Source organism: Schistocerca piceifrons, chromosome 7 (genome assembly GCF_021461385.2).
Source record: "Schistocerca piceifrons isolate TAMUIC-IGC-003096 chromosome 7, iqSchPice1.1, whole genome shotgun sequence".
NCBI classification, from domain to species: domain Eukaryota; kingdom Metazoa; phylum Arthropoda; class Insecta; order Orthoptera; family Acrididae; genus Schistocerca; species Schistocerca piceifrons.
Window position 1 is genome coordinate 26,304,188 of NC_060144.1, and position 25,064 is coordinate 26,329,251.

The 25,064-nt window shown below is 45.0% G+C and overlaps 1 protein-coding gene across 1 annotated transcript in view; it reads right to left on the reverse strand.

Annotated features, from left to right (window-relative positions):
- LOC124804898 (multidrug resistance protein homolog 49-like) overlaps positions 1 to 25,064 on the reverse strand; it is a 384,892-nt gene that overhangs the window by 37,544 nt on the left and 322,284 nt on the right. The window lies entirely within an intron of this gene.

Here is a 25,064-nt window from a genome sequence, read left to right on the forward strand (position 1 = left end):
TGGAGACGGCTACATGCCCTGGTCAGTGCCGATCTACTCTCCGACACAGCTCTCCTCGCCAGCTGGTCAGATAAACTATCTCCTCACATCTGCTTTGCTCTGGCTCAAAGGTCTCCTGAACCTGTCGAGCAAAGAATGACAATTGCTGACAAGCATAATTCACTGCAAGCTGTGAATTCAACTACACTACAATGCTCGGGTTCAACTTCCCATGTCGTTTCACTCTTCGTAAACTGCAAACTCTAGTGGATTTTTTAAACTCGAGTGGATTTTTTAGTGTGCGAAATTGACGAACCTATACTAGGCATTGGCTTCTTGCGACACCACAAACTTTCACCGGACCTAGTGTGAAACACCATGTTTCATCACCCGTCCAAAACTCACTTCCCCTGTGCTCCGTCAAGCAAACCCCCCCGTGACACGTTGGTCCGGGCTCATCTCATCCGTACATGCTCGTCTATATCGACGACGTTACAAGAAACAACGCACAAGTGCCTTGTCGAGCTTGAAAATGTCGCTCGCCTACGCAAGGAAAACTTCGAGCTCTCCCTCCGGCTCCACAAAACTCAGCTCCAGCTCTCCGACGCAGCAAAGGAATTACAGACACTGCAGCAAGGACAAAGCAAGGTAAGTAAGTGCACCGAATCTGCTTGTAGTCCCAGCAATCGAGTCTTTGTGTGCTTACCTCCCGCTACCCCTCGCAACTGTGCTGTCAAGTCTATCACAACACGTACTGACAGTTCCACAGGACCACACACCCCCACATGGCAGCATTTGACACTCAGCCGGACATGAGTGTGCATGTGTGACGAGTGTCACATGTTCCCGAACTGACAGCTCCTACCCCTCCCCTCGTGGACAGCACCTCAAACTATGCAACTTCGGCTCCTGCGCACCACCGTGCGACCGCAACTGACAAAACAAACAGTGCACTTGCGCCTAGCGCTTCGCCCACGACCGTGCTGCCACAGGCCGTGCCCTTGGACAATGGACTCACTAATGCTTCACGAGCTCTACCGAGCTCACCCGAACATGATGTCACTGCTTCAGGCCGGCGGCCATCTTGTCACGTTGACTCCCGGGACACTTCGCCGCCTCGGCTCCTGTCGGATCCGCCGAGTGGCTCCGAACACCATGACCACGCCTCGCCTGCCCCGCCCGCCACACACTGTACACAAACCGGCTCCTGTGCTGCCGGCAACATTTCCATCGTCACCAACGGCTTGGTTCACAAGCTTCGCCTGATGCCAGGCCGCCCGATCTCCAGTAAACCATGTCGGCTTTGCCACGAGCGCCTCTCCGACCCTAAAAAGCAGATTTCTGAACTTCTAATCTCCGGCATCATTGAACCCTCTGCCAGTAGCTGGTCTACGCCCATTCATATGACACCCAAGAAAGACGGGTCCTGGTGCATGTGCGGAGACTACCGTCGACTAAATGCACAAACAATTATGGACACCCAATATTGCTGACTTTACCAGTTCCCTCGCAGGTGCGACCACGTTCTCGGTCATTGATTGCAAACGGGCCTACCACCAGATCCCATGGCACCTGAAGACATCGAGAAGACAGCAATCACCACCCCAATCGGGTTATTTCAGTTTCGATTCATGCCCTTCGGTCTGAAAAACGCTACCCAGACCTGGCACCACTTCATCAACGAAGTGCTATTCGACCTAAAATTCTGCTTTGCATACCTTGATGACATTCTTGTGTTCAGCTCCTCTGTCGAGGACAACATGTGACATGTGCAAACTGTTATGAACACACTCACGGCAGCAGGCATCGAGACCAACCAGGACAAATTGCAGCTACATCAACCCACTGTCACTTTGCTTGGTTTTCAGGACTCTGCCGACAGCATTTCACCGCCCCCTGAGAAGGTGCAAATGATACTAGACCTTCCCAGACCTTCGTCATTCAAAGTGCTCCGGCACTTTCTGGGGATGGTTAATTATTATCACCGACATCTACCTCGGGCTGCGGAGATTCAGGCTCCACTGACAGATGCCTTGGGAGGCACCCACACTTCTGGATCTTGGACCGTTCCATGGACCCCTGCTACGACTGACTCTTTCACCGCCCTCAAAAGTCTTCTTGCCGAGGCCTGCACCATCGTACATCCTCATCCCAATGCGCAGCTTTTCATCACCACAGACACGAGCGATACTGCCATCGGCGCTGTCCTTAGCCAGACAATCAACGGCCAGACTTCGCGTCTGCAGTGCTTCTCGCACAAGCTCCCCAACATACAACGGAAATATTCCGCATTAGACAGGGAGTTGCTCGTGGTCTACGAAGCAATCAAGCATTTTAAGATGACGTTGAGGGACGCCCTTTCTATGATTTAATGGACCACAAGGCCCTGGCTGCGGCCATTACAAACCCGCCAGCAGACCTGCCTCCTCGCCACTTCAGATACATGGTCTTCATATCTCAGTTCACCACCGATGTCAGACACATAAAGGGTGCTGACAATATAGTTGCTGATTTCCTTTCACGAGTCGATGCCGTTCATTCACTGTTAGACTTCTCTAAACTGCCTAACCTCCAACCCGCCGACAAGGACACACAAGACCTGATTTCAGACTCTACCACTTCACTATGTCCGCACCACCTTTCCTGGCATTTCTGGTGAGATCTGGTGCGACGACAGTACGGGCACGTTACAGGCCCTCATCCCAACTATGCTCCCTCGAGCTGTCTTCAACGGACTGCATAATTTAGCCCACCCCAGCGTTCGTGCGTCCGCCCGCCTCGTTGCGGAGCGCTTTGTGTGGAGAAATGTCACAAGGACTGCCAGCGATGGGCACGATCCTGCGTGGTGCCAACGCTGCAAAGTGCAAAAGCACACTTCACCCCCCCTCGGAGCCTTTTCAATCCCACCTGGCTGTTTCCAGCATATTCATATTGACATTGACACCCCCCCCCCCCCTCCCCCCCCCCCCCCCTCTAACGGCTTTTGTTATGTCCTCTCGTCTATCGACCAAACAATTCTCTGGGTCGAGGCTGTCCCCCTCCCCAGTATTATGGCAGAAACTGTTGCTTGAGCTTTTGTTGAGTCATGGGTTCCACGTTTTGGATGTCCAGCTATCATCACAACTGATCAGGCCAGACAATTTGAGTCAGCCCTGTTCAACAAGATTTGTAACATCTGCGGCATCCGGCGCATCCATACCACAGCATATCACCCGCAAAGTAATGCGCTAGTTGAGCGCTGGCACCACACTTTCAAGGTGGCTCTTCGATGCCATGACTCTCTATGGACAGAGGCCCTTCCCCTTGTGCTACTCAGCATTCATGCGATCTATAAGGAAGACCTCAAGGGCACAATGGCCAAGTTCATATATGGCCAGAACATTGTTGTCCCTTGTGAACTTGTGAGCCCTTCCGCTTCCCTCCCTCAGTCTGACTTACCTTCCTTCATGGACCGCGTCAGACGCCACTTCATCAACCTCCATATCCCTCTGCCTGCCAGCCACTCCCACCCTAAGGTTCATGTCCCAAAATCTCTGGACAATTGCGAGTACGTCATGCTCCGAGATGACACTGTCCGTGCTCCCCTCCAACCTCCATATACCGACCCGTACCAAGTTCTCCAGTGCTCAGCCAATACCTATGACATCCAGGCAAAAGATTCAGCTGTCACAGTCTCTATCTACACACTTAAGCTTGCTCATGTGTAGCCTTCTTCTACCCCCCTTCAGCCCATGACCACGCCACTCACTGTCGTGGCTCACGACGCTCCGACCACTCCCTCCACGTCAGAATTACACACTCAATCGACTGACCTCCAGCTCCATTCGTCGAGCTCCCCTCCAGCCTCGCTCCCTACTCCGGCCTCGCGCACTCCGTCGAGTGACCCCATGCTCCCCACGTCGAGCTTACCTACCATTATGCCCTAGCCACTGGGCCCTTCGGCGGTCCCTTTGACCTCTCCCCCTTCGCCTGCCTTGCCCTGTCGAGGTTTCTCACGCCCCCCCATCTTGAACATGCCCTCGCTCGAGGTGTTTGTGCCTGTACCCCATAATCCATGACATCTCTATACTACAACACAGTGATACACTGCTCGTCATGTGTTGACCTTCATCCGGTGCTCATGACACAACCTCCGCCATTCCCTGCCACTTGGTGAAATGTGTTCCCCTCTTGCCCGACGTCGACCTGGACATGCTTCATATGTCCGCCATGCCCACCGGAGACATCATCGTCGTTCCTACCCTACAAACCGCCGGCCTACATGTCACCGCTCGACTAGTATGATGCCTAGCGTGCTTCAACGACTTCCAGGTTCGATAGCCGGACCTTCCTTCACGACATCTATCCACTCAGCTTCCTGACGACACTGTCGAGCTGGCCGTTGTCCAGCTCCCGCGGACCACCCCTGCCGACACCGTAGTCACCCCCCTCCCCCAGCCTCTCAAGAGTACTCTGTACTGCGGGAGGGAGCAGGGGAGGGGGGGGGGGGGGGGGGTGCTATGTGGCCCCGATGAGGTCAACAGCCCAGTATCGATCTGAGTATCGTCTTTGAACTAAACTAAACATTATCTTTGTGCAGTTCCGCCATCCAGTTCTTTGTAAGCCTTGCTTGTGTAAAGAGGTGAATAAACGAACTCCTGATAATAAGGTGTTGTTTGGTGTAACTGACCCAAGCATCCACCTCACCCTTAAATAGTGCAAGGAGTCGCTTTACTAGTATTTTGTTAGACACAATTTCTTCAGGTCTAGTTATCCTGAAGATTCTGTATACCATTTGGCTTATATCACTGATCTTCATCTCACCTACTTCACCACCAGTTTGAAATTTTTCTCAATTACATTTAGCTTTCATTTTCTCTGCTTTCAGTTTCATGTCCTTCCAAATTCCTTTAAGCTGCACTTGTGATCTTTGTGTAAGAGCTTATGCATTGTATTCAATGTGTATTTTTTCCCAAGCATCCTTTTTCCTTTTTAGCAGGTTGACATAATGCTTTTTAGATACAATAGTAGTTATGTGATTTTTCATTATTTCAGCAAACCGCTCTTTTTTTTATTTTCTGATTTTTTTTTTTTTTTTTTTTTTTTTTATGTTTCTTGGCTACCTCCATGTTGCTTCTAGCTCGTATCTCAAACTGCCGCTTAAATTAATACATGTCACCAACCATCATTGGACGTTGGTAGCTGTAGGTGGTGGGGTTAACAATAGATTCATCCATTAATAGCATATTTCTTTTTCAGATCTTGTCATTACTTAGTACAATAGCAATTATATTTCCCAATTTTAATAATTCAATTTAATAATCCTTTCTAGCTTCTACAATTATAGTGATAAACATAAAATTATGCAAAAGGCGATTCAATAATGTCTGCCGACAATAAATATTATCCGAAAGAAAATGTAAGCAGAAATGGCTTACTTCTTTAGGGAAAAGGTGTTACTACTTTAGTTACAACTCAAGAGGTAAATAGAAATTGAGCTCTCTAACAGTTACTAAAAAGAGTATATTACTACAGAAGTAATTTACTAAAGTAGTCCAGACTAAAGAAGTAAGAGTTACTACAATAGTAATTTATACTCGTTTGCTGCTCACCACCCATAGTATTAGAATTGTATCACATAACAATGACCAGCTTTATCCATATTTATAAATTCACTGAGAGCATTCACTATTGATGGCTCCCAAACAAATATTAAACAATTTAGTAATATCTAACGTAAGCTTTATAAGATTGATACTTAGCAACATAGTCACTTGTTTCAAACGAGGAGGGGATTAGTATTTAACGTCATTGTTTCAAACAACAACCACTATCTATATGTCAGGTAGGTACTCCTTGGACAACCCTCACACCTGTGATATAGCAGAAGAATAATGTTAGACAGTAAAACAATCACAGTCATAATGTGTTTTTCTCAGTACAAAACATTCTGAAGTCACTAGTTTGTATAGAAAAATAAGTTATGACACAGCTACTAACCGCAACATTATTACTACTTTTTTTTTTTTTTAAATACTGTTTGCTGCCATTACTGGATTCAACTTTACAGGATGAACTACTAATGAGCTATTGACTGTTTTGATCGACACTGCAACAGTGAAATTCTAAAGAAATTTCTTATGAAAACTTGCAAGTTCAGGAGACCACTCATGACGAAAATATGTAAGATTTAATGGTAGCAAACAGATCTGAACTCTTTTAGGATGTCCATACTGATACTGGTATCAGTGACCATGAGGCAATTGTAGCAACAATGATTACGGAAGTACACAGGGTAAACAAAACAAGTAGGAAGATTTATGTATTTGCTAAGTTAGATCAAGAGAAAGTTGTGTCGCATCCAAAAAAGGAACTCAAGACATTTATCTATGGGCAGCGGCATTAGAAGACTGTGGTTCAAGTTCAAGCCTAGCAGAGCATATCATTATAATATGGATCCTCCACGTATACAGTAGTTGGAAATAAATTTCTAAAGAAATAAGACCTTCTGCAAAATATGTGTAAAACAAAACATAGTGCTAGAGATAGAAGGATACTGAGTGAAACAAGTTTTGCTATCAGGTGTGCAGTGTGGGAAACCATCAATGACTAACATAACAGAATGTTATTCAAAGATGTCTCAGAAAAGCCAAAGAAATTCTAGTCATATGTAAAAGCTATCTGTAGCACCAAAAGTTAGTGTATGGACATTAATGGATGAAATACCATTTTACAGACTATAAGACACTATGAGCTATAAGACGCACCTTAATTTTTAAGCAATTTTTTTAAAAGAAATAACATTTTTACCAGCATTATTATTGGATTGCAAAGCCAGACCGAAAAAAATATTAGTTTATAAAACAGAACTGACTTTTAAAATCCCTGAAAATCATCATCTGAACTTTCTTCTTCTTCTTCTTCTTACTCTTCAGCGTCACTGTTGTCCTCTTCACACATAAGATGGTCTTCAATGCCATCAAGAATGTTACATATGCCGTACTTCTTGAATAATGTCTTCTCTCATTCTAGACCGTGACTGTTTTATCTACTGACACATTTGGTTGACTATATGTCATTTTAAAGCTCCCTTTGGCACGAGTTCATGTTGGGTATCACCCATCATCCACTAGTTGCATTTCTCTTTCATATACACTTTAAATGGTTTATTTATCGAGACATCAAGAGGTTCCAATAGTGAAGTAAGTCCTCTCAGAATAAAGGCAAGCTCTGTTTTTCCCTGTCTCAGTTTCTCTTTCACAGAATTTTTCAAATGGCTAGTAAACTGATCTAGCACAGGAAGACAGTTCATCTTCAATAAAGCACCTTCACTCCTCTCCCACACTCTGTTATTCCACCGAACCCTTGTCATGTATGTGAACAATAACGCCTGACGGTACTTCAGAAGGTTGTGGCATTGTTTTGTGTTTGAAAATTAACACTGTATTAGGATGAGTGCCATTAGCACAACATGAAAGGACAACAGTGCAGTGCATTTTTTCATGTCCACTTGTTTTTATAGTTACAGTTTTAGCACTTTTCATGGCAACAGCTGCATGGTCATCAGTCCGTTTTTCTGTATTCACGCATGTCTCAGATTAAAATCAGGAGCCAAAAGAATCCTATTGCCTAAAATTCGGGGAAGGAACAAAATAGGTAAAACTAAGTGTGTAACCACACTGAAGGAGAAAACGAAAGTAGCAAGCCAAAAGTGAAAGCATTAGCTAACAGGACAAAAGTGGAAGACAGCGTTAAAAAGATATAACAGAGAGACTGGTCTGGTCAATCGCAAAAATAAAAAAGGATGAGCCAAGCACTCTGCAACACACTAAAGTCTGCAGCCTAACAACACAAAACATGAGAAACAGAGATGGTGAAAACACAAACATCAAGTCAGACAGATAGCACCAGAGGGAGTGAGGAAGAGTTACAATGCAAGTAGGGTGAAGGCCTGGGAAAGAAGGCCAGATGCCCACCTGTGAACCACAGTAACACAGAATTGGGTCCTCATGACATAGGAGGTGACCATGAGTCAGCAAAGTATGGTTGATGTGGAGCCGGCAAAGGACAATGGAGTCCTTGCGAGAGGCTTGCATGGAGGACCTCTACACATTCGTCGTCTTCTTTACTATACGTAACTTATTCGGTAAAGTCATGGAGCACCATTCTGTATACCAGAGCCCAAAAACCTTGTAGTGTAATACCAATCGAAGATCAGATTCCGATATGCTGATCTCCAGACTCGGTCAGCAAGTTCACTTCCCAGGATTCCGACATGTCCCAGGGTCATACAAAGACCACTGATCATCCACGTTGTTTGAGGACATAAACAGACTCTTACATGGCCATTACCAAAGGATGTTTTTTTTTTTTTTGGTTTTGTTGGCGTTTAAGGGTGCTCAACTACTGAGGTCATTAGCGCCCAGTCACAATTGTTAGAGCACATAGAATCTAGTAAAACTCAAGGGGAGAGGGGGGACACCAGAAAGTCCTTACAAAGATGCAGATAAAATAAGTAAAAGACTTTGGACAAGCCAGTCAAAGTTATAAAACGAAGAACACGAGCAGCTGCTTGAGCGTCATCAGCTAAAATATCCGGTAAAGTAGATGGCAGGGACAGGACAACACGAGATTAACTAAAGCGGGGACACTACAATAAAACATGGCGCACTGTTAATGCTTGACCACAAGGGCACTGTGGGGCTGGGTCACCGGAGAGCATGTAGTGGTGGCTAAACCGGCAATCCCCAATCTGCAACCTGGTCAGAAGGACCTCTTCTCGCTGAGATGGTCGGGAGGAGGTTGTCCAAGCAGTTGGGAACGGTTTTACTGCCCGGAGCTTGTTTCCTTGAAGGGATGACCAAGTATCCCACCACAATGACACAAGCCTCTTACAAACAACCCCACTAACGTCAGATGACGCGACACAATGGGAGGCTGGCCGAGGCAGGAGGACTGCAGCCTTGGCTACAGCATCAGCAGCCTCATTCCCAGGCACTCCTACATGTCCGGGAACCCACAGAAAGCTGACAGGAGAGCCATCATCAGTGAAAGAATGGAGGGACTGCTGGATCCGTTGCACCAAGGGATGGACCGGATAGGGAGCTCCAAGGCTCTGAAGAGCACTGACTGAATCAGAGCAGAGTACATACGATGAATGGCGGTGGTGGCGGGCGCACTGAACGGCCTGATGGAGAGCAAAAAGCTCAGCCGTAAAGCTCGAACATTGGTCGAGGAGCCGGTATTTAAAGGTGATGGCCCCAACGACAAAGGCACAGCCGACACCATTGTCAGTTTTGGAGCCATCGGTGTAAATAAAGGTGTGACTGACAACTCGCGCACGAAATTCAACAAACCGTGAGCAATACACTGCAGCCGGAGTACCCTCCTTCGGGAGCGAGCTGAGGTCGAGATAAATATGAACCGGAGCCTGGAGCCAAGGTGGTGTCGGGCTCTCACCCTCTCTGAAGGTGGTAGGGAGGGCAAAATCCAATTGTCCAAGCAGGCGACGGAAGCGGACTCCAGGGGGCAGCAGGGCAGACACATACAACCCGTACTGACGGTCGAGAGAATCGGCGAAGAAGGACTGATAAGAGGGGTGGTTGGGCACTGACAACAGCCGGCAGGCATACCGACACAGCAGTACGTCGCGCCGGTAGGTCAATGGTAATTCGGCAGCTTCAGCATAAAGACTCTCGACGGGACTAGTGTAGAAGGCTCCGGTCGCAAGATGTAACCCCTGATGGTGGATGGAGTTGAGACGGCGTAAGAGGGATGGACGAGTAGACGAAGCTCCCATAATCCAGCTTCGATCGGACTATGGACCGATACAAGCGAAGCAGGACAGTGCGATCTGCCCCCAAGATGAACCACTAAGAACTCTGAGGACATTAAGGGAACGTGTACAACGGGCCGCCAAATAAGAGACGTGCGGAGACCAACAAAGTTTCTTGTCCAATGTGAGCCCTAGAAACTTAGTTGTTTCCACGAATGGGAGAACAATGGGACCGAGATGTAAGGATGGCGGAAGGAACGCTTTATATCGCCAAAAGTTGATACAAACCGTCTTCTCTTCAGAGAACGGGAAGCCATTTGCCACGCTCCATGAGTATAGGCTGTCTAGACAACGCTGAAGGCAGTGCTCCAGGAGGCATGTTCTCTGGGCACTGCAGTAGATCGCGAAGCCATCGACAAAGAGAGAGCCTGAGACATTAGGTGGACTGCAATCCATAATTGGATTGATCGCGATGGCAAAAAGGGCTACGCTCAAGACAGAGCCCTGTGGCACTCCGTTTTCCTGGAGGAAGACGTCGGACAATACAGAACCCACAAGTAACCTAAACTTTCATTCTGTTAAAAAGGAATCAATAAAACGGGGCAGGCGACCGCGTAGACCCCACCTGTGCATAGTGCGGAGGATACCTCCTCTGCAACAGGTATCATAAGCCTTCTCCAAATCGAAGAACAAGGCTACCATTTGGCGCCTTCGCAAAAAGTTGTTCATGATGAATGTCGACAAGGTCACAAGGTGGTCAACAGCGGAGCGGCGGCGACGAAAGCCGCATTGGACATTGGTAAGTAGCCGTCGAGATTCAAGAATCCAGACTAACCAAGCATTAACCATGTGCTCCATCACCTTACAGACACAGCTTGTAAGAGAAATGGGGCGGTAACTAGAAGGAAGGTGTCTATCCTTCCCGGGTTTGGGTATAGGAACAACGATGGCGTCACGCCAACGCATGGGGACCTGACCTTCGGTCCAGACGCGATTGTAGGTACGAAGAAGGAAGCTTTTGCCTGCTGGAGAAAGGTGTGCCAGCATCTGAACGTGAATGGCATCTGGCCCCGGAGCAGAGGACCGGGACAGTGCAAGTGCACGTTCGAGTTCCCGCATAGTAAAGGGGGCATTATAAGTTTCCAGATTCAGCGAGTGGAAGGAAGGTTACCGAGCCTCTTCTGCCTCTTTCCTGGGAAGGAAGGCAGGGTGGTAATGGGCGGAGCTTGAAACCTCCGCGAAAAAGCGGCCGAAGGCATTGGAGACAGCCACAGGATCAACGAGGACCTCATTACCTGAGGTCAGGCCAGGTACCGAGGAGTGGGCCTTAATGCCCGACAGCCGGCGCAGGCCACCCCAAACGACAGAAGAGGGAGTAAAACTGTTAAAGGAGCTGGTGAAAGAAGCCCAACAAGCTTTTTCGCTGTCTTTGATGACTCTACGGCATTGCGCTCGGAGTCGTTTGTATCCAATACAATTCGCCAATGTAGGATGGCGGCGAAAGGTGCGTAAAGCACGTCGTCGAGCACGGATAGCGTCTCTACAAGCCTCATTCCACCAGGGAACGGAAACGCGACGTGAAGAAGAGGTAGTACAAGGAATGGAACGTTCAGCAGCATTGATGATAACAGCCGTGAGGTATTCGACCTGACTGTCACAACTGAGAAAATCGTGGTGCGGACAGGTCGCCAGGGAGGAGTAAAGTCCCCAGTCAGCTTTCGGTATGTTCCAGCTCGAAGGACGTGGGGATGGGGTGTGGTGCAGAGGAGACGAACGACACAGGGGAAGTGGTCACTCGAATAGGTGTCAGAAAGGACATACCACTCGAACTGACGGGCAAGAGTGGGAGAACAGATCAAAAGGTCCAAGTGGGAGTACGTATGAGTAGAGTTTGAGAGGAAAGTCGGGGCGCCAGTATTGAGGCAGACAAGATTGAGATGGTTGAAGACATCCGCCAAGAGGGAGCCTCTTTGACAGGATGCAGGAGAGCCCCAAAGGGGATGATGGGCATTGAAGTCGCCAAACAATAAAAACGGCGTGGGAAGCTGAACGATCAGGTGCATCATGTCAGCCCGACTAACTGCGGATGACGATGGAGTGTAGACGGTACAAACAGAAAAAGTAAAGGCAGAAAGAGTAATACGGACAGCTATTGCTTGGAGTGGGGTGGTCAATGGGATGGGATGGTAATAGACATCATCCCGAACGAGTAACATGACCCCACCATGAGCTGGAATACCGTCCACAGGGGTGAGGTCATACCGCTCCGAGGTATAGTGGGTAAAGGCAATATGGTCAGTCGGGCGCAACTTGGTTTCCTGGAGACCAAGGACAAGCGGACAGTGCAGGCGGAGGAGCAGTTGTAATTCCTCCCGATTAGATAGAATACCTCTTATGTTCCAATGTAACAAGGCCATCGCTAGTCAAAAAAGAGGGGGAACGAGACGGGGGAAGAGCTGTTCACTTCGACGGCCGCAGAGGGCCAAGTTTCGAGGGAACAACGCTACAACCGGTGGGAGGCGGATCCTGTTCCATCGAGTCGTCGCCAGCTGCAGCCGCTGTCCCTGGTTGTGTAGGAGGGGCAGCATCATTTGCCGACGAGAGGCCGGCGGAGCGCCTGGCAGCAGAGTGTCCCGGCGAAACTGAGCACGGCCGGGAGCAGCGACTCACGGATGAAGCGTCAGACGAAACGCGCCAGGGTGGAGAGGGGGATAGAGACTTCTTCTTGGAGGCCTTCTTGGAAGTCCGAGGTGTCACAGGGATGGTGGGCTGGACCCGAAGAAGGTCCTCACGCGTGGGGTCCGTTTTGGTACGCCGGACCTCGGAAGCCGGGGTCCAGAACGTTTCCCCGATGGACGCCTGAGAAGAGGATCGCTTCTCAGATGGCGTGGGGGGGTGGGGGGGGGAGGGGGGGGGGGGGGAGGAGGAGGAAGGGTGGCCCCTGGGGCAGAGGGGGTGGGGGCCACGGGGGAGGAGGATTTGGAAGGGAGGGATTTGGGAGGCGGAGGCATAGACCCCGGATGGGGGGAGGAGGTGGAGGGGTGACAGGATAGGGGTGAGGATACTGTAGAAGGAGTGGACACAACTGAGGCAAACGAATTTGTCAACGTCACGGGATGGAGGCGGTCATACTTCTTCCTGGCCTCAGAATAAGAGAGACGATCCAAAGTTTTGAGTTCTTGAATCTTCTTCTCCTTCTGATACGCGGGGCAGTCTAAAGATCTAGGCGAGTGGATGCCAGGACAATTAACGCACCGAGGTGGTGGGGTGCATGTATGTTCCTCACGAAGAGGACGTCCACAATTGCCACAAAGGGGCTCAGCCTCACACCGTGACGACATGTGCCCAAAGCGCAAACACCAAAAGTAGCACATAGGAGGCAGGACGTAAGGTCGCACGTCGCACCGGTAGCACATCACCTTTACCTTCTCCGGGAGAACGTCCCCCTCGAAGGCGAGGATAAAGGCCCCGGTGTCGATGCGACGGTCTTTGGGGTCGCGCTGGACTCGCCGGACGAAATGCACGCCTCGGCGCTCCAGGATGGCCCTGAGCTCCTCATCAGATTGCAGCAGGAGGTCCCGATGAAAAATTACCCCCTGCGTCCTATTCAGTGCCAGATGCGGGACAATGGACACTGGGATGTCCCCTAGTCGGTCGCACGCCTGGAGCACCGCCGACTGTGTGGCGGAGGTGGTCTTTATAAGAATGGACCCCGAACGCATTTTACTGAGAACCTCGATTTCCCCGAAGATGTCCTCGATGTGCTGAACAAAGAACATGGGCTTGGAGGTGGCAAACGTCCCCCCATCGGTCTGAGAACAGACCAAATAGCGGGGGAAGTACTTCACCCCAAGCCGGCGGGCCTGTCCTTCCTCCCAGGGAGTGGCCAAGGGGGAAAGGGCAGGAGAACCAGAACCAGAGACAGTACCTTTCTTTTTAAAAGACTCGGCCGCAGAGCGACCTGATACATGTTGACGTTTCATCTGCGAAACGTCCGCCCCGATACCACCCACTCCGACCAGGGGCTCCCCCCCACGGGCACCACCCAGCCTCAGCAAGGGCCACCTGGCAGGATGACCGTTGCCTGGAGTCCTGATGCCCCAAGGAGACGGGCATCTACTCCTTGGCCGACGTGGGGAGGGTGCAGCTCAGGTATCGGCAGTACGATCCCTGTGTTGTCAGGGGGCTACAACCTAGAGGGTACATGACGACCCCACCACAACGGGCTGGCTACCGTGCTGGATTTCGGGTGCCATGGAAAGTCCATCATGATAGTAGGTGCAGATGGGGACGAACTATGGGCGTAACTTGCACAACCCATCAGGCGTTAGGCCCAATTTAAGGAATAGTGGGTATGGGTACAACGCCGTTACAATGCTGAGTGCCACGGTCTTAGTGCACGGAGGACCAGTGATACACCACATAAGACGTCCTTCCCCAAAAGGCTCGTACTTCTGTAGAATTTTGAAAAATGGAGGTCAAACCCCAAGGGGGACCATCACATGGAAGGCCGAAATGGTTGAAATGCCTTTTAGTCGCCTCTTACGACAGGCAGGAATACCTCGGGCCTATTCTTACCCCAGACCCGCAGGGGGGGCCAAAGGATGGTGAGGGTACCACTGGTCAAAAGCTTGTAAGGCACTCAAGGAGTTGCTAAAAATGAGCAAGGATTGTCTGGCACAGGAATGGGTATGCTCAACAGTGTAAGAGATGGCAGTCAGCTCTGCAGTGAAAACACTGCAGCCATCTGGCAAGGATCATTGTTCAGTATGTCCTGCATGAGCATAAGCAAACCCAACATGACCATCAACCATCGAGCCATCCGTGTAAACTACCTCTGAATCCTAGGTTCCTCAAGAAAAGAGAGAAACAAGTGGCAGAGGGCTGCATATTGAACGGTGTCTTTTGAGGCTTATGATAGGTCCAGATGAAGCTGTGGTTTCAGTGTAAGCTATGGAGGTGTATATGAGTGGACCCAGAAGAGGTGGTAGAGGGAAAGACTAGAGTTCAGTGAGAAGGACTGGACACAGAATGCAACTGTAATCCGTCATCTGGGCCACCACTGCAGGAGATGAATCTCCATGTTAGGGAAAACAAGACAGTAACTTGAAATTTAGGTGAGATGTGAATGTATATGGTATAATTGGCAAGCATCAGTTGTTGTCTGATCAATAATGAAGGGCCCAGTTTTCATGAGTAGGCTGTTCACAGGACTCATTCGGAAACTTCCAGTAGCAAGTCAAACCCCACAGTAGTGTATAGGGTCCAGCATCCACAATGCTGAAGGTGATGCTGAACCATATGGAAGGCTCCCATAACCAAGACAAGAGCTGTGTACTGCTGCAACACTGTAGGGTGATCTGCATCCCAGTCAGTGTAACTCAGGCATCGAAGAATGTTAAGTGCTGCCAGTACTTTTGCTTAAGCTGATGAAGATGGGGAAGCCAAGTTATGCAGGTGACAAAAGCCAGTCCTAAACAGCAATAAAAGTCCATTACATTAAGCAGATGGTAATCAAGAGAAAGCTGTGGGTGAGGGTGGTTCTGTACAATGGCGATGGAAGTGCATGACGCAAGCCTTGGCAGCTGTAAACTGAAAGCCATGAGTGAGGGACCATGACTGTGCCTTTCATATGGCTCCCTGCAATCAATGTTCAATCACACCAATAGCAGATGAGCAAAATGTATAACAAAAATCATCAGCATAGATAAAGAGTGGTACTGAGGATCCCACAGCTGCTGCAAGACCATTAATGGCCACTAAAAAGAGTAGAACATTCAGTACTGAGCTCGCAGACCTCATTCTCTTTGATGGGGTGGGGGAGGGGGGGAGGGGCTGTGTGGAGCACCCACTTGAACTCTGAAGATGCAGTGTGACAAAATGTTCTGTACAAAAATCAGGAGCAGGCCCCAGAGACCCCACTTGTGCAATGTAACAGAGCTGTGGTGTTGCCAAGTGGTATCATAGGCTTTCATCGGGTCAAAAAAGAGGGCAAGAAGGTGATGATGGTGGGACAAGGCCGTTCAGATGGCAGACTCCATGTATGCCAAATTGTCAATGGTGGAGCGACCTTTGCGGAAACTGTCCAGGGATGGAGCCAGAAGGCCCCATCACTCAAGGAGCCAACACAACCACTGGCTCACTGCATGTTTGAGCAGCTTGCACAGAATGTTGGTGAGGCTAATGGAATGATAGCTACCCATATCTATCAGTTTCTTACTAGGTTTTAGCATTGGAATGATGATACTTTCTCACCACTGTGATGGGATCTTAAAGGGCATTGAGAAATTCCCACTCACTGACCTGAGCATTCTACGACTCAGGGCATTGTGTAGTAAAAGAGAAGTGTTGTTGTACCACCCACTATTTTAGGGTACAAAAGGCAGGGTGGTAAATCACAGACAAGGAGTTCGAGCATAATGCTCAGCAAAATGCTCTGTAGCTGCAACTGGGACAATATATACAGCTCCATGTGTGGAAATCCCAGGTATACTGGCAGGTTTCTGATATCCACAAATGCGTCTGAGCTTAGTCCAAAACTGAGAAGGAGAGGTTTGTGTTCCTGTGGTGGAGATGTACCATTCCCAGAACTCCTCCTTTCATCTTTTGATTAGTTGACGGACCCGGGTATGGAGCTGTTTGAAGGCAATGATGTGCTCCATTGATGGGTGCCATTTATGACACTGTAGGGCCTACCGATGATCCCAAATGACAGTAGTGATTTCCGGCAATCACCAAAGCACTGGTTTCTGCCAGGGGAAATATGAGGAACAAGAGATTGCCAATTCAGCTGCAGAAACAATGGTTGTAGTAATATTCTGGATCACCACATCTATGTTACCAAGCAATGGAGATTCGATGGTGGTAGCAGAGGTGAAAGCATCCCAGTCAGCCTTAGTAGCAACCAACCTGGGCAAGATTCCTGGTGAGTGACGTCTCAGGAGGGACTGGAAGAGCAGAAAATAATCATTACCACACAAGTCATCATGTCTCCAGTGGATAGCTGACAGAAGGCCAGAACTGCAAACTGAGAGATCAATGGCCGAGGATGTGCCATGTGCCACACTGAAATGAGTGGGGACACCTGTATTTAAGAGGCAGAAGTCAAGATGAGTCGTGGATTTTTACGACAGCCACTAATCTTTGTCCCACCCCACAAAGGATTATGGGTGTTAAAATCACCCAGAAGTACAAAAGGTAGGAAGAGTTGAGAAATTAGTGTAATTAGTTCACCATCAGGAGCAAGGAAGATGTTGCAGAAGGCAATTTACTACGTTGTCCTCCCTGACAGCCACAGCTTCTAAAAGTGTTTCAACAGGCACAGATTCACTATACACAGAGGTACGGACATTTATATACACGCCACCTGACATACAATTATGGATAATTACAATTTTTGTAATACTCCCGATAGCCACAAATGGCAAGGGTCTGCATTGCCGCAAACCAGGTTTTCTGAACGGCAATGCAAAAAGCTGGTGTAATGCTTAAGAGTTGTCGTAGTTCAGCTATGTGGGGGTGAGATCCAAATAATTTATAGTCTTTTGTTGTTCATGTTTGACTGTAAAACTAAGTTTCAGATGTATATCATTCAGCATGTCCGTCAGGTTATTTATTTCATCCATCGTTTGTAGTATATGAATTTTTGGTACATGTGTGGGTGGTCTCTAAGAAATATGACTTCCTTATTATTGACAAAGATCTTCTAATAATTTCCGGGTATGCAGCCAGATCCCGTCGACATTCTGCCACGATATTTCGGCCCAGAGACGTCCGGCCATCATCAGGTGAGCACACAACTACTGAAGAGCCCAGGTGCAGTCGCGGTATTTATGCCGAATCTCACGCATGTGAAATGTACTGGCATCCTACAGCGCATGCATCAGGTGTTGACATGCGCAGCATAGCCGAGTTGTACGTGCTGCCCTCAGTGGTGGAAATAAAGGTTCATCTAGTCATTGAGTATCGAATGACACTGTCGATTCCGCTGTGATTGTATAATTTTAATAACAGGATTCAGAAGTCACATTGACAAAGATGTTGGCTAAGGTTCCCGCTAATGAGTTGCCCATAGCTAGGCCATACTTTTGTTGATGTATTTGATTGTTAAAGGAAAAGTAATTGAAACCTAATGTAACCTCACGGAGACCAATTAGTTCTGCCATTTTGCTATGATTAAGCATGTTATGGAGCAACAAATTTTCTCTAATTATTTCAATTGTTTCCATCACTAGTGTATATGTTTTTAACATTTGTTGTCATCTACCATTTTATGGATTTTAGTTTGAAATTTGAATAGTGGGTCCTTATTAATTACGGTGTTGTCATTCTCCTGCCAAAATTCCATAATTTTAGATGTATAGTCATTTTCGGTAGTAACTATGAGAGTGTTGCCTTTGTCTGCTTTTGTGATAATCAATGTATTTGTAACTAATTTATTATTAATAGCTTTAAGAATTCCTATTTCGTGTTTTCTTTCATTAGAACCTCTGTCTAGTTCTTTCTGTAAAAGGTCTTTCGTTTTTAATGCAATTTTGTATGTGTCATGTATATCTAATTTAGCTTTTTTTCCCCGCCATCTTCACTTCTGCAATACCTCGCTTTCTATTGTTTTCACTCATCTGTGGGGGCATATTACATTGTTCTACTGATTCCAATTTCAGATTAATTTGTTCTTTTATGTGTGACTGTATTTTCTTTTCATTGATCTCTAAAATATTTCTCCTGCTCTGCTCTATCTTCTGATCAAAAATGTTGAGAATGGTACCGAATATCAAAGGTGTTAAAGAGTTCCCTATTTATAGGTGCAACTTATCATCCTAACATTCAAGTAGTCTTTCATTTTAAAGGGCATCCTAATTTCATTTAATGAAAGAAAATGCAAAATAAAGATACTTAATGCTATTAACAATAAATTAGTTACAAATAAATTGATTATCACAAAAGCAGACAAAGGCAACACTCTCATAGTTACTACCGAAAATGACTATACATCTAAAATTATGGAATTTTGTCAGGAAAATGACATCACCGTGATTAATAAGGACCCACTACTGAAATTTCAAACTAAAATATGTAAAATGATAGATAATAATGAATATTTATTTTCTCCTAAAGATAAGGTTTGTCTTAAAGTAATGAACCCACAATTACCTAGGCTTAGAGGCCAAATTAAGCCCGTCATATAACCTTAATAAAAAAAAACTGAATATGATCTTAAAACAGTTTTATATATATGAAGAAAACTTTTCTGTCGAAAATAGTTATGAAGTAGCAACAAGTATACACAATGTTGCTGTCCCAATAAATGCTAGATTTGCTACATTAGATATTAAAAACATATACACAAACATCCCGGTGATGGCAACAATTGAAATAATTAGAGAAAATTTGTTGCTCCATAACATGCTTAATCATAGCGAAATAGCTGAACTAATTGGTCTTCGTGAGGTTACATTAGGTTTCAATTACTTTTCCTTTAACAATCAAATATATCAACAAAAGTGTGGCCTAGCTATGGGCATCTCATTAGCAGGAACCTTAGCCAACATCTTTGACAATAATAAGGAAGTCATATTTCTTAGAGACCACCCACACATGTACAAAAAAAGTCATATACTACAAACGATGGATGAAATAAATAACCTGTCGGACATGCTGAATGATATACACCCAATACTTAGTTTTACAGTCAAACATGAACAACAAAAGACTATAAATTATTTGGAACTCACCATTTCCAATGTTAACGGACAACATATGTTTAGTATTTATAGAAAACCTACCACAACAGATGCTATTACTCATGCTAGATCATGCCATCCTAACAGAAATAAAAGAGCTTTCTTCTTTTCCATGTTAAATAGACTGAACAGGATACTGCTGGCACCAGATCAAAGACAGAAAGAAATTAATATATTGAAGCAAATAGCAATAACTAATGGACATGAATCAACTATAGTAGGGACACTACTATGTAAAAAAACAGGGAAGTCAACCTCAGTGAACCGAGAAGAGGATTTTTTCGAAAATGCAATATATAGGTAACATATCTGATAAAGTGAATACACTTTTTAGAAACTCAAGACATAACAACAGCCTTCTCCTCAAACACCCTTGGCAATAGTTTACGACATAGTACAGAAGATTCCAAATGTAGGATACTCACCAAACCGGGAGTCTACAAATTGACATGTAAGAATTGCAAGAAACTTTATATTGGGCAGACTGGCAGAAACTTCAAGACAAGGTTTAAAGAACATACTTTAGGATCATCATGAAGTAAATCAGTTTTTGAACAGTACCTAGATACAGAGAAACATGCTGAAATGAATACTAATGACGATTTAAAGATACTACACGTAGTCCAAAAAGAGCCGATGATGGAAGTCTTAGAAAATTTGGAGATCTTCATACATCATAAACAGGAACCAACAGCTGTACTGAATGAGCAATTGGAGTTTTTTCGAGCTTTTCTAAAGTATTATTTGCATGCAAGGATGATACTTTTCCTTTCTTGTAATTTTGACTTTAATTATTTAAAAAAAAAAGCATCCTACATATACGACAATTACCATTATGCATTCCTTTGTAACTGACATCCATAAGTTTTCTAGTTACATGACATCTAACTATGGCCTTAAGACATTTACTTTTAAGCTTTACATAGTTTTATGATAATCCTATGTGGCATGTAGTGCGACGGTGCCCTAATGATGATGTCCATACCATAAACCAGTAATGGACATAGCTGATACTTCTCCCAGCATAATGTATAGTTTGACACGTACATAACTACTTAGAAATTATTTTCTTTTATGTAGCTAACAGCAATACGACAATCGACATCCATTGAAATAAAAATCAATACATCATCACTCACTAAATATCGTTTTTAGTATCATATTAAATATAAAGGCAAAATGTTTATATTTTTGGCATACACCTTTATATACAATGTAGGTGGCCAATATCTTTTGCACTATGATGATGCAGTCATTCCAAAGTGTGTATTGATCCTATCATTGCCTAGGTGACGGACAGCAGTGTGGCAAAGGGGGCAGCCATATTACGCCGCTGCCATGACAACAGTGTCCATAGTGCCTCGACTAGGCAACAGATAACATCGTAGCAGAGAGGACAGCCATGTTGGGCTGCTACCATGGCAACAGCATCCACAGTACCTGGATCAGAGGTACACTTAAATTTGTTACATTATTAAATAATAGAAATAGGATATAAATAAACATAAAGTAAATAGAATAAATACAGGAAACTGTATAGTACATTATGAATGAAGTTAAGGTAGCTTACTAACCTTCTTTTAAAGGTTTGAGGTTGAAAAGTTTTTTCTCATACTTTTTAATGTTTATTTATCTAACAGTGTTTTTTAAAATGAATACAGTTTGTTTACATTGTAATCTTAACACAAATTGTATTTATACTTCAATTTTTAAGCCTAGGCATCTATCATTGGTTACTGCTGGTGGCATTGCTTACACTCATGTGCTCATAGCTTGCTATATAAACCCAGACATAAGGTAAATTCCTTACAGTCTCCTGCCACACCTTGGTAGATGTGATGCCACCAGCAGTTGACCAGTGGGTAAAACATTATATTTATGTAATCCACTCTTTTAAGATGGTTATCATTAGTTTTGTCTAAGATATATATTGTAATTTCACAGTATGTTTGCCCTGAAGATGGCCCCTGTGATGGGCTGAAACTGGTCATCACTAAATAAATAAAAAATGCAATTAAGATTTTTTCTTAATACTAAGTCAACCTTTTTCTGTTTAGCCTCCTGGTAAGTCAGCCTGTCCATGGTCTTGTACTTCATAATTTTCCTCTCCTTTTGGAGTACCACACAGTCCAGCAAGCAGGGGGAGTGGTGCGCTCCACAGTTGACGTAGGTTGGAGGAAGGGCACATGGAGTATTCAGATACAGTGGACATCAGCAGTCTCTACATGTGGCATTGGAATTGCACTGGGAAAACACATGCCTGTATTTCCAGCACTTAAAACACCACACAGGGGGGGGTATCATTTTATGTCTCATTGGTATGCCATCATATTGACCTTTTCAGGTAATGGATCACCCTCAAAGGCCAAGATGAAGGCACCAGTAGCAACCCTATTCTCTTTAGATCCCCTACAGACATGCCACAAGAAGTGAACACTCTGTCGTTCTAAATTGGAGCATAGCTCATTGTCAGACTGCAACAGGAGGTCTTGATGAAAAATAATCCCCTGGAGCATGTTTAGGGTTTTATGGGGAGTGACCAAAATGGGAATATCACCCAGCTCATCACAAGCAAGCAATGCCCATGAGTGGACTCAAGATGATGTCTGAATCAGGACTCTCCCATTGCGTATTTTGGATAGCACCACCACTTTCCCAAACTTATCCTCTAGGTTTTCTATAAACAAAAAAAAATAAAATAAAAAGGCATGCCCTGAAATTGAGGGCAGCAATGCAAAAGCAGGAATATTTATCTTCATTTTCAAGTGTTCCTTTACTAAGGAAGACATACATATACCACCCAGTTTACTTCAGTTCAAAGACAGCAGTGTTAGTGGCATTGACAAACAGCTAAAATCGTTAAAATTAAACAAGGCACCAGGGCCTGATGGTACTCCTTTCAGATTCTACACAGAATTTGCAGCTGTGTTAGCCCCATTTTAACTGTAATATACCATAAATACCTTGGAGGAAAAGGCCCTCTCTCCAGCAATTGGAAAAAAAGCACCGGTCACACCCATCCACAAGAAGGATAATGAAAGTGAGCCACAAAATTACCATCCAGTCGCACTCATTTCCATATGTTGTACAACCATAGAAAATATTCTGCACTCAAGCATAATCAGGGTGTATACGACCCGGGACAACCGGGAGATCCGGGAAAAACCCGGGAATTTTTTCATCCCCAGAAAACCGGGAAAAATCCGGGAATTGTCTAGAATTCTGGGAATTTTTCATTGTTTTAGTTTTCAGTTTTTTGTGATTTTGACTGGTAAGAACCAATACTCTAACAAAGGATATTACTGTATCCCGCTACTGCAGAATAATACTGCAGCAACAAAACAGGAACGAGAGGAAAAAGAAAGAAAACTTAAATCGCAAAGGAAATGCGCCATATACAACAACAAAACAGTGCTCATACAATCATCTGCCAACAGCAAAGTGTGCCAAAGGCTTTAGGAAGACTATGCAATGCTTTATAACAACAAATTGCCTCCGATGAGCGTGACGAGACAACTGTTTAAATTAGATTAGTTTGAGCTGTTGCAGGCGGGCTCTTGAGCATGCGCAGTTGAGTCGCGTATGAGTAATACCTTCTCCCGCTTCTGGTTACAGAGGTGTGCCTGGGCGCCACTACTTAATATTGCCCTGGTTCGGAAATATAGTAAATCAGGGCTGATGCACTGAGCAGTCTGAGTTGGGGTGGGGAGTCTCCACATGACCTGTGATTTTGTTGTTTCCACTTTGTTTATTGCTCTCACGTTAAATGATAAACAAATGGATTTTTGTGGCCGGACGCTATCAAATGAATTAAAATACGTTCGCATAATTACGGAAGGCTAAAGTACGTTATTAGTTCCAGATTTTATTTCCACCTTTCTGACAGTCAAGAATTAATCTCCTTACAAAACAATGAAGTTATTTTTGCCGGTTTGCTAATGAGATTTGGCTTAAAATTAATCTTTTATGCTGAGGCAATCAATTTATTTGAAATGAAGTGTTTAATTTCACACTATTGGCTAGTTTCAACTGTTCACTGCTTTTCAAGTGCACGAATGGCTTTATGCCATAATAAAAAGCCAAACGTGAGATAATACAGTACTGGTACTCAAAGAAAATTTACATACAAATGTGCATTTTAAGCCAAATTCTGCGTTTTAGTATGGTTCACGAAATACCGACTCTCTTGAAGTATCGTCTGATGTCTTGTTTCTTTTATGACATATGCAAGATGTTTCAATGTTTTACACATACGAACATATGGGCTTCCTGCGTCATCGTAGCTGTGAAAGCGTGGTGACGTCTGTTATCTGGTGCTCTCTTGCAACTGCTGAAACGAACGTATTTCTAACAGGTTGCGGGAAAATATTGCGAATGGTGGTATGAAAAGCGTTACATTCAAAGCAGATTTCCTTTTACGCAAGATGAACTATGTGCGAGAATGTACAATGAATTTCTTAAATCACAAACCGTCTGAATCTCATTTAAAAATCAACTAATTGAGGACGACCATTTAGAAGAATTTCGAGCCCAGAAGATCAGACATTTACATCTTTATTAAAAAATTTACTGGCACATTTGTGTGATGTTCTTGAAGTGTAAAACACGCAAAAAAATCAACATTATACGTGGAAGCTTAGCTTCTCTACCATCTTATTAATCTTTGAGACCAATATTATATGTGAATGCTATGTATATTAATTTAAACCATTAACTTTTCTTATTTGTATGTTCGCGCTACTGAAGAGTAATCTTGCCATTGGCTGACTACATCACATGCCCTATGCTGCCATCAGCTGGTGAGATCACATGACATGAGCTGACTGTCTTACAAAAGCTAATCGCAATCTCGATTTCAAACTTTTGGAAAGTAACATGTGGTGTTTGGTGGAATTCAAATTTATACCTTCGTAATACGAAAATATTCAGCGTACATGTTGCTCCACATAAAAGGTCTTTCAAAACGTGTTTTTCGCCCCTGAGTTTCGTTTTCTAAAGTGCCGGGAATTTGTACTCCGGTATATAAAACCATAAACATTCAAAGGATTGATGAGTTTTACCGTGCCGAGGAAGAGTATACTTCCACTTAGAACGGAAAAAGTGTATTTTCACCTGGGAGAAAGTGTATTTTTAACCGGGAAATCCGGGAAAAATCCGGGAATTTTTTTTCCTTGTCCACGTATACACCCTGATAATGAGATGTCTCAGACAAAATGAACTCCTCCATGACAACCTGCACAGATTCCAAAAACACTGATTGTGCAAAATCCATCTTGCACTTTTCTCGCATCACATCCTGAAAGCCATGGAGCAATGACACCAAAGTGTGTACACACAGACAAGGGGGGGGAAAAAAATCCTGGATTTTTCCTGATTAAAAACATCATTTCTCTATGTGAAAATACACATTTCCCAGGTTACGAGATACACCTGGTGAAGTATATTTTTTCCATATTAAGTGACAATATACTTTCCTTTGCAGCTGCAAAACTAAGTAATGCTTTGAACTGTGAAGGTTTGATACACCTGCATAGAACTCCCCAGAACTTCAGGAAATGAAAACCATCAATAAATAGCACTTTTTGGAA